The following is a 9,296-nucleotide window of genomic DNA, read 5'->3' as shown; positions in this document are numbered from 1 at the left end:
TCGTCTCGTCCCGTATTTTCATAAAAAAAAAATGTAACAATCAAATAACTATAATGTGAATTCTGCTTTTTTAATTTGGCTCGTTCACTATTCGCAAGTTTTTGAAGTGAACTTCTTTAGTATCGTTGTGATTTGAAAGTCGATGAAACGAAAAAGCGAGACAGTATAAAGTATATGTACCAATTATCTAAAATGTAAGCTAAGAGTTGGAATAAATCTATGTAATATATACGAATAAAATGTAAAATAATGAAGCCACAACCTGATCGTTGAAGAAAGCAAACAGGAAACGAACGGTTGGCTCAGTTGGTTAGAGCACCGGCACGGGACGCCGGAGGTCGCGGGTTCGAGTCCCGCATCGTTCATAAAATTATGTTTTTCAAATTTTATTTGTGTGTAAAATAATTATCAAACTTTGTATCACTATGATCGTTACTAAAACCTACAATTATCCTCTGCCCAAATTTTACATTCGTCTCATTATCTTGAAGCCAACATTTTTGTAGGTTTCACTTCTACCTCATGTGAATTGCACACACATTTTTTAATCTTTATTGATTTCTACAATCATTGTTGAAAATTTCTAACAAAGTATATAGAGCACAATATGAGTGAATCGTTAATAATGCAGGCCTCAGCGGCACACCACAACGAACATGAAGTGACGTCCGAACAATATGAGCTCAGATTTCATTAATCAACACTGGCCCATTTCACAAAGTGACATTTTCATTGTTTCATTGCCCAAAGTTTGTATTTACCCGTTTTGCGTTCGTAACTTGTGTCGCAGCCAAGCCATGCGAGTCTCATAATAAAACCGCTAATTACTTCAACAATACACAATGAAAGGATAGACGCTCGTGGTTCGTATTGCTAAGGGCAAGAGATTTGTTCATATTTCTTCTATATATTACTCTAGCTTTATTTATCTTTATGTATAATATAGTAATTCTTCTGTCCCTGTGTATGTTAGTGAACTCCTTCTAAACAGCTGAACTGATTTGATGATTTTTTTTCGTATTTGAAAATCTTATTAAATTATTTCTTTATTGATAAATTGTTGTTGATCTTGGAAAACGTTCCAACGTCGGCAACGGCCAACGGCGAATATTTCTGCCGTGAACCTGTAATGTGTATACATTATTGTGTTTCGGTCTGAAGGGCGCCGTATCTAGTGAAACTACTGGGCAAACGAGACTTAACTTCTTATGTCTCAAGGACACGAGCGCAATTATAGTGCCGATCAGAATTTTTGGGGTTTTTCAAGAATCCTGAGCGCCACTAAATTGTAATGAGCAGGGCGTATCAATTACCATCAGCTGAAGGTTCTGCTCGCCTCATCTACCTATCTCTCCTTAGTTTAACTTACTAGACCTTGAATAATCTATCATTTTACGCTTACGTACATTTCAATAATAAGACAGATAGCATTGCACTATATTGGACATAACTATGGATAGATAAGATCTTGACATTAAACGGTGACAGCAATGTATCCGTAAGTTAAACTAAGGGTAGATAGTTTATTGAAAACGGTGCGACTAGTTTATTTTAGTTATTATGGAACGCTACTAGACAATATGACATTGTCAATATGCGTATCGCTATGGCTAGGTATAAAACTGAATGATGTTGAATCAATGTAGATTTACCCGCCGCGATGGCAAGCGTCCTGATGGAATGACTCTGGTGGTTTGGGCACGGGAAAGGGCCCTGGTGTGGGACGCGACTGCGAATGCGCCTACACTCTGGCTCCTTCTCATGACCAAGTTACAGTTGGTGCTGGGGCTGCTGCTTCAACTGCCGAAGATAGCAAGCGTCACAAATATGACAGTCTTAGGGAATCTTACATCTTTGTGCGTTTTAGTGTCGAGACGCTTGGCACGTTGGGCTTAGAGGCGCGAAGAATGTACAAAGTAGTATCTTTGCACCTCAATAGGCCTACTGGAAACCCAAGCGCTGGCAGCTATTTCGGTTAACAGATCCATCTAGCTATCCAACGTGGAAATGCTGCCAGTATTCTCGGTACGTTTCCGAGTAATGATAGTTTTATTTTAACGCATTCATAGTATTGTAAATAAAAGAAGAAAGTTATAAGAATTGTTTGAATAAATATATATAATTATTTTTGTAGAACTATGTCCTATGGTATATTGTTATGAAGGCTGCCGATATTAATACCATATTTGTGCTGCAGAAGAAGGTTATCGCGCTATTTATAACCTAAAGAATCTTTGAGAGAAAAATTTAAAGAAATAAACATCATTATTGTTGTTTCAACATATTCTTGATAATGTTATGTATGTTCTGTCTATGATGCCTACTACGAGTAGTAGGCATAGTAGCCGAGGTAGTGCCGCTCAGGATTATTGAAAAACCCAAAAATTCTGAGCGGCACTACAATTGCGCTCGTCACATTGAGACATAAGATCTTAAGTCTCATTTGCCCAGCAATTTCACTGGCTATGGCGCCCTTCAGACCGAAACATAGTAATGTTTACACATTACTGCTTCATGGCAGAAATAGACGCCGTTATGGTATGATCTAGCCGGCTTCCTGTGCAAAGGAGCCTTATATTTTTATGGAAAAGGAGGACCAATGAGCGTACGTATCTGTAATTAAATATAGCAAAATATATATGTATTAACATTGTAAAAACTTGATCTTATAAAACGACAATATCACCAGGATTGAGTAGTTACAAATATCTAAAAAAATGTTTCGTGAATACTGTCATCAGTGGCTAAGATCAGACCACGTCACAAGTCAAGTGTGGAATAAAGCCGGAACATTGACTTATTAATTTATTTAATTAAATTGCGTTACATATGACTTATTTATTTAATTAAATTGCGTTACATGCGACTTAGTTACTAAATAAAATTGTAGTACTAAATAATTATCACTTGCACCTCGTAATAAGGCATAGCAATGAACGACAGAGGGGCAGACATTCAAATATATATTTCCTCTAGGTATTCATTAATAGAATAGTAACATTTTTCCAAAAGTAACTTTTTCAAAGATCTTATGAATTTTTTAATATTGGTTTCGGCTTTTAAGTGTTCTGGTAACTTATTATAAATTTTAACTGACTTTGGGTAGGGGCCGGAACTGTCTAATGTTAATTTAGAGTTAGTTTGCATAAGATTATTTTTTTGGCGAGGTGTGTTGTGCCGGGGCACGTCTATGATTTTAGTGTATAGATTTGGGTGTTTTCTTACAAACTTACATATTTCGAATATGTATGTGCACGGTAATGTAAGAATATTTAGTTTTTGAAAATGATGGTTTGCATCTTTCTCTTTGTTTAATATTTGCAAGCACACGAATACATTTTTTGTAAAATAAAGAGTTCGTGTGCATCTACACTGTTGCCCCACAGTATAGTAGACTAGATAAATTATAAATGTTCACGTCATTATTACTTACTTGGACCATATTATCAACTTAAGATATAATTATACGTTAAGTGTAACTTAGAAAAGCAATCAGTCTGAAACGCGAAATAAGTCACAAAATTTATGCAAAGCTCTCAAACTGTTTCTGGTTTTTAGTCTATCAGTCTGAAACAGTGTGAAATACCTACTTCTTTTTAAATTACTAACATACGTGAACTCACGAAAATGTGTTTTACGGGTTATTCAAGAAAGAAACGAGCCAAACTAAAATAAATTAAAATATGGGTCTCCCTACTACGGTCTGCTGTTCAGACCAAATTGCGACACCCAAACTTGGTATCCATAATATACTGCCTTGTATAATAATTATAGTATTAACCCCAAATGTTATATTTAAGGACTATATTTATGGAATTGCAATAAATTGAAATTGAAATTGAACAAAAACCCCAAATTTTATGTCCTTCAGGTGGAACCTGACTATTGTTGAGTTGAATGCTCACTCAAATGAATGATCCATTTTTCTTTCATTCCATGTACAAATGGGTGGAGGGCATAGAAAGAACCATTGTCCTTCTCGAAAGTCTTAGATTGCTTGATTTCTTGATAAAAATTAGTGGGTAATCCTGAATTATCCGCAATCAGTATTCATTTAGTCGTTCCGTTTGACCACCATTTCAACGAGACCCGAGACAAAACGTCAAAAATGTTTTAATTTTTACTAGGCATAGCCTGTAATATAGGTACAAGACATAGGTATATACATGATGTTCATACTTAAACGTACATAAATCCATATAAACGTCCAAGACTCGGAAACAAGCGTACATACTCGTCATATAAATGTATGCACCTACAGGGATTCGACCCTGGGACCTATAGCTCAGTAACGGTAAAGTTTTCAAACCAACGGGCTCATCGTATCGATACGTGTCGTCGAATTGTGGCATATGACGGTATGCCACATCAAATTAAATAAATAAAGATAATAATATAAAGAAAATCAGAACAATCTTTAATTATTTCAAAACGTTGAAACTAATCTTGTTTCCCTTCGATTACATGATGACAGCTTTACAAACTAGATGGCGCTTCTAATGTAGAACAAGTTTCAGATAACATTAATCCCAACTATTATTATAAAATATGTGAATGTAAGTTTGTTTAACACGCTTTCACACCTAAACCACCGAACCGATTTTCATAAAACTTAGTACAGAGACATGCTTGAGCTTGAAAAAGAAATTTTTGAAAATAAAAAAGGTGTTCTATTGCGAAAAAATAAATGGAGGGGTTGAAATAGGGGATGGCAGTTTGAATAGAAATTTGTCATTATCGAAGATAAAACCTTGAAATTTCGTATTAAGGCACTTGATAAGAAATAATATATAAACATTTGCTCACGTAGTTTTGAAACTTTGACCTACATGGGTATGGAATAGGAGATTAAAGTTAACAGGGAAATACTATTAAAGATACCGTCCACAACGACGAGGGATATACGCTGCATAATATGAAGAGTACTGCCACCAGTGGAAAGAGCAGTTTGTATGTGTATTATTTGAAAAGTATCCTAAAAGATAAAAAACAACTGCCCAAAGTAACTATTCAACGCGGACGAAGTCGGGGGTAAAAGCTAGTATAATAATAATTTTAAAGTTTCAGTAAGTATTCATCTGGTTAAAAATTATTCGCATTACAGTTACAAACTATTTTCGATTTAAATCATGAGTTTTTAACATTATATTTGAATTCCTTTTAACCTCAGAAAAAAATTATTTAAACTACTTAAAATACTTACTCCGGAATCGAAGTGGTCGAAACAAACATATCTTACTAACGTTGCCTTTACGATGAGAGATAAATGCGGACGAATTCGTGGGAAATAGGTAGCATTATGGTATTTTAGTAGTATCGTATTTAAAAAAAAAATAGATTATTAATGCAATCAAGCCATTTTAATTCTTAGAACAGAAACGAAATTTATACTTATATCGAAAAAAACTAGAAATCTTTGATTTAATGATAAAGAAAACTCAAATCATTTGGATAACTATGGATTTCCGCAAAGTAACGCCTTATTTAATTAATTTTCTTTAATCGGCAGGTATAGCCGAACAGGTGACATTATACACCAAGTTGACCAAAGTTCAGCGTCTGGCAGCCCAAAATGTTTGGTTCAATCAACAGTGTAAACATCAACCCCCTTATTCATAATGGTCCGCTAACTTAAAACAGCCGCTAAGGAGTGTTTTTTCTCATTCTGACTTAGGTCAATAGAAGAAGACAGAGTGAGAATTAGCAATGCTTTAAGTTAGCAGACTATTATGAATAAGGGGGATGGAAGTCATTCCTAATTACATCAAAATCCGATCTAACACATAACACACATAAACAAATATGGTTAAACTAAGAGTGCCGGTATTGGTTTTCAGTTAGAGATAATCTCAAGCTTCACTTGAGAGACTTATAAAAAAAAAATCATTTATTTATCAAATAGATTAATCAAATTTTGAGAATTATATTACAATGTTTTTATTTATTTTTTATACCGCAAATCTGTTAAACGCGTGTGTCAAACTTTGCAGAATGTAATGTCTGATGAGTTAAAAAAAAGTATAAAATTAATAACAGTATGTTTTGCCATATAAATTAAATACCTCGCGCCCGCTCATTGTGTGAATTATATTATGTAATGAAATGTCATTGACTGAATTAATTATATTACAGGTATTTCTAAGTAAGTCTTCCTTGTGCGGGGTTTCCGGGACGATACGACATGGGTACCTTAAAAAAAAGCGCGTACACCTTCCTTAAAGGCCGGCAACGCTCTTGTGATTCCTCTGGTGTTGCAAGAGAGTGTGGGCGGCGGTGATCACTTAAAACCAGGTGATCCGTACGCTCGTTTTTCCTCCTATATCATAAAAAAAAAGTAAACAAATATAGGTTCTGGTAATCCCCAGCATATTATATACTAAAACCATTTCTGAAACACGCTGCATCTTATGGTTTACGACCCTATATAACCGAAAGAAAAAAATGCCTCTCCATTTATTAGAATGGGTTATTTAACGGTTATATAATGCTTAGTCTGTGTCTCTCTACCATCAATGAAGTCAATTAATATTAAAACATTAGACGTTTAAAAAAATATAATATGTAGCTTTTTTTACGAAAATAAGTGATAGTAATTGATACGCCCTGTTCATTACAATGCAGTGCCACTCAGGATTAACCTAACCTAACCTAACCCAACAATTCTGAGCAGCCCTAAAATTGTGCTCGTCACCTTGAGACATAAGATGTTAAGTCTCATTTACAAAGTAAGTTCACTAGCTACGGTGCCTTTGAGACCAAAAAACAATAATGTTTACACATTACTGCCTCACGGCAGAAATAGGCGCCGTAATGGTTTCCCTAATCTAGCCGGCATCCTGCGCAAAGTTCGTTAATCAACGTGAATATATAATAAACATCCACGACTCGGAAACAAGCGTACATACTTATCATATAAATGTATGCACCGACAGGGATTCGACCATGGAACCTATAGCCGGCCATAATCTAGCCGGCATCCTGCGCGAAGGAGCCTCCCACTTGTTAAAGCTAGTCTTTTTTTTGTCTAATATAAAGTAAGAAAAACTTTTGTTCCAACATGCCATAAATTCACTGAAATCTATTTTGTAACAAACTTCTATGGACAAAATAGTGAATCGCCTTTTTTATTTGACCCCTTTGACAACTATGCATCAATATTGATGGAACGTTCCCTTTTATAATTATATTTTGAAGATTTCACCGAATATAGTGGTTTATTGGTTTCGACAGACATATTACAATCCTTCTGGAGACTTGTACTGTATTTTCGTGAGCGTTTACTATTTCTCTTTAAGCCAAGAGGAGTTCAATCCAGATTGGTTCACAGTTTCCTTACCTCGTTACTTGCTTTATTAGTTGATAATACTTGCCTCCCTAGAGCAATTATATTTTAAACTTACCTAAGAAGTTAAACATATTTTAGAGAATATACAAAGTACTATCTTCCCGCCTCAATAAGGCTACTGGCAACCAAGCGCTGGCATATATTTCGGTCAACAGATCAGCGTGGCTACCCAACGTGGAAATGCTGCCAGTATTGTTGGTACGCTTCCCCGTAACAATAGTTTTAATTTAATGTAATCATAGTATTGTAAATATAGTTATAAAATTTGCTTTTAAACAATAGTTAAATAACAACTTTACCTTTACTAGTGGTGTCCTTTGCGCCGTAGCTAGTGAAATTACTGGGAAAATGAGACTTAGCATCTTATGTCGAATTTTTGAGGTTTTTCACGAATCCTAAGTGGCATTGTAAAGGGTCCGGCGTATCAACTACCATCAGCTGTCCGTCCTGCTCGTATCGTCCCTTATTTTTATAAAAAAAAAACTATGACAAACTCCCTGCAATTAGTCCTCCTACAAACGCTGACCTCGAAAAGCAGCAAAAGGGAGTTTTATATATAATGTTATTTATTATGTACATTCACTGTAAGAATTCAGTCATATATACGCATTTAAATCTTCTATTAATGATTTATTTAAATTATCATTATAAAAGGCGGATCTATTACAAATCTGAAATTAATTAATGAGCGACTATACTCAGAGATCTTGCAATAAATCTGCTGTTAGTCTTAATTTTCATGGAGATATTGAGCTTTCAATATCTCCATGCAAAAAAAATATAGCTTCATATTATTATACTTGATATAAGCCCGGTGAAATAAAGTTGTATAAGCAGACTCTTGTAGCTTATTATATTTTACGTAAACAATGTACTTCCTGTCTTACTTAATATCAAACTTAATCTCAGCTTTAGGATACATTTTCTTCTTTAATTTTACGAGGATAGTCTGTATACATTAAGAACCAGTTAAACTTTAAAACTTGAGAATGATGGTATAGATTCGTAACTTCAACAAGAATCACGAGCAAAATTAATGTATATTCAAACTATTTAAGTACAAACTTTGTAATTATAAGACCCTAGGCATGTCTGTCTCACTCCCCGTGTAGGTATCGAAATCGTAAGTACTAGTAGCGGTCTCTACAGAGTTGGCCAGCCAGTAGGGACTCACAAGCGAGCAGTGACGAATTCTGTTGTCACCTACTTCACAGCTCCGACGGATATTTTAAAAATGGAGAAACATAAATAAAACAAAGCATACTAAACGTCATTGCGATCCAAAATGTAGGTTTGACAACGAACGAATATTGATATAATTTACGATTACATACCTATTACATATATATTATTAAAGAAAAAACTGAGTTATTTTTATAAGAAAATTTATTGAATTAGGCGTTACTTTGCGGAAATCCATAATTATACAAATGAATTAAGTTTTTAAAAAGCCCGCGTCATCTTGCCACCCCGTACAACATAAACTAGCGGCCTTCCGCTGCTATGTTCACAGATTTATGTCAGTCCCACTGTCCCGTGACAGCTTCGCGAAAGAACTTAATACAATATACCAAATCGCGGTTTCCAACGGCTATACAAAACAGTTAGTGAACAAATTAATTAAAAATAAACAAAAACATTTAATTAATTCAGAACTTTATCCCGTCCCTCCACAATCAAATACCAAATATGTGGGTAGTTTGACATATATTGGTCCAATATCAGATAGAATAGCATATAATAATTAATAATAGCAATAATATTTAGGAAAAACAATATTAATGTGTCCTTCCGAACTTCCGAATTAAATAATTCCGAAAAATCCGGCGTTTATAAACTAAGTTGTGACAGTGTGTTGTAACGGGGTATATATAGGTCAAACAGGTCGAAATTGCGAAATTAGATTAAAGGAACATATTGCCGCATTTAGGAATAATCATACCAAAAAATC

At 34.7% G+C, this 9,296-nt stretch overlaps 1 non-coding gene across 1 annotated transcript; it reads left to right on the top strand.

The window, feature by feature from the left end:
* The first annotated feature begins 291 nt into the window (after positions 1 to 291).
* Positions 292 to 365, top strand: Trnap-ggg (transfer RNA proline (anticodon GGG)). Its single transcript has one exon. It is a non-coding gene; the product is annotated as a tRNA-Pro (tRNA).
* Positions 366 to 9,296: the final 8,931 nt, after the last annotated feature.

This window comes from Leptidea sinapis, chromosome 11 (genome assembly GCF_905404315.1).
Source record: "Leptidea sinapis chromosome 11, ilLepSina1.1, whole genome shotgun sequence".
NCBI lineage: Eukaryota > Metazoa > Arthropoda > Insecta > Lepidoptera > Pieridae > Leptidea > Leptidea sinapis.
The sequence above is the reverse complement of the archived record's forward strand: the minus strand, read 5'-3'. Positions and strand labels throughout refer to the sequence as shown.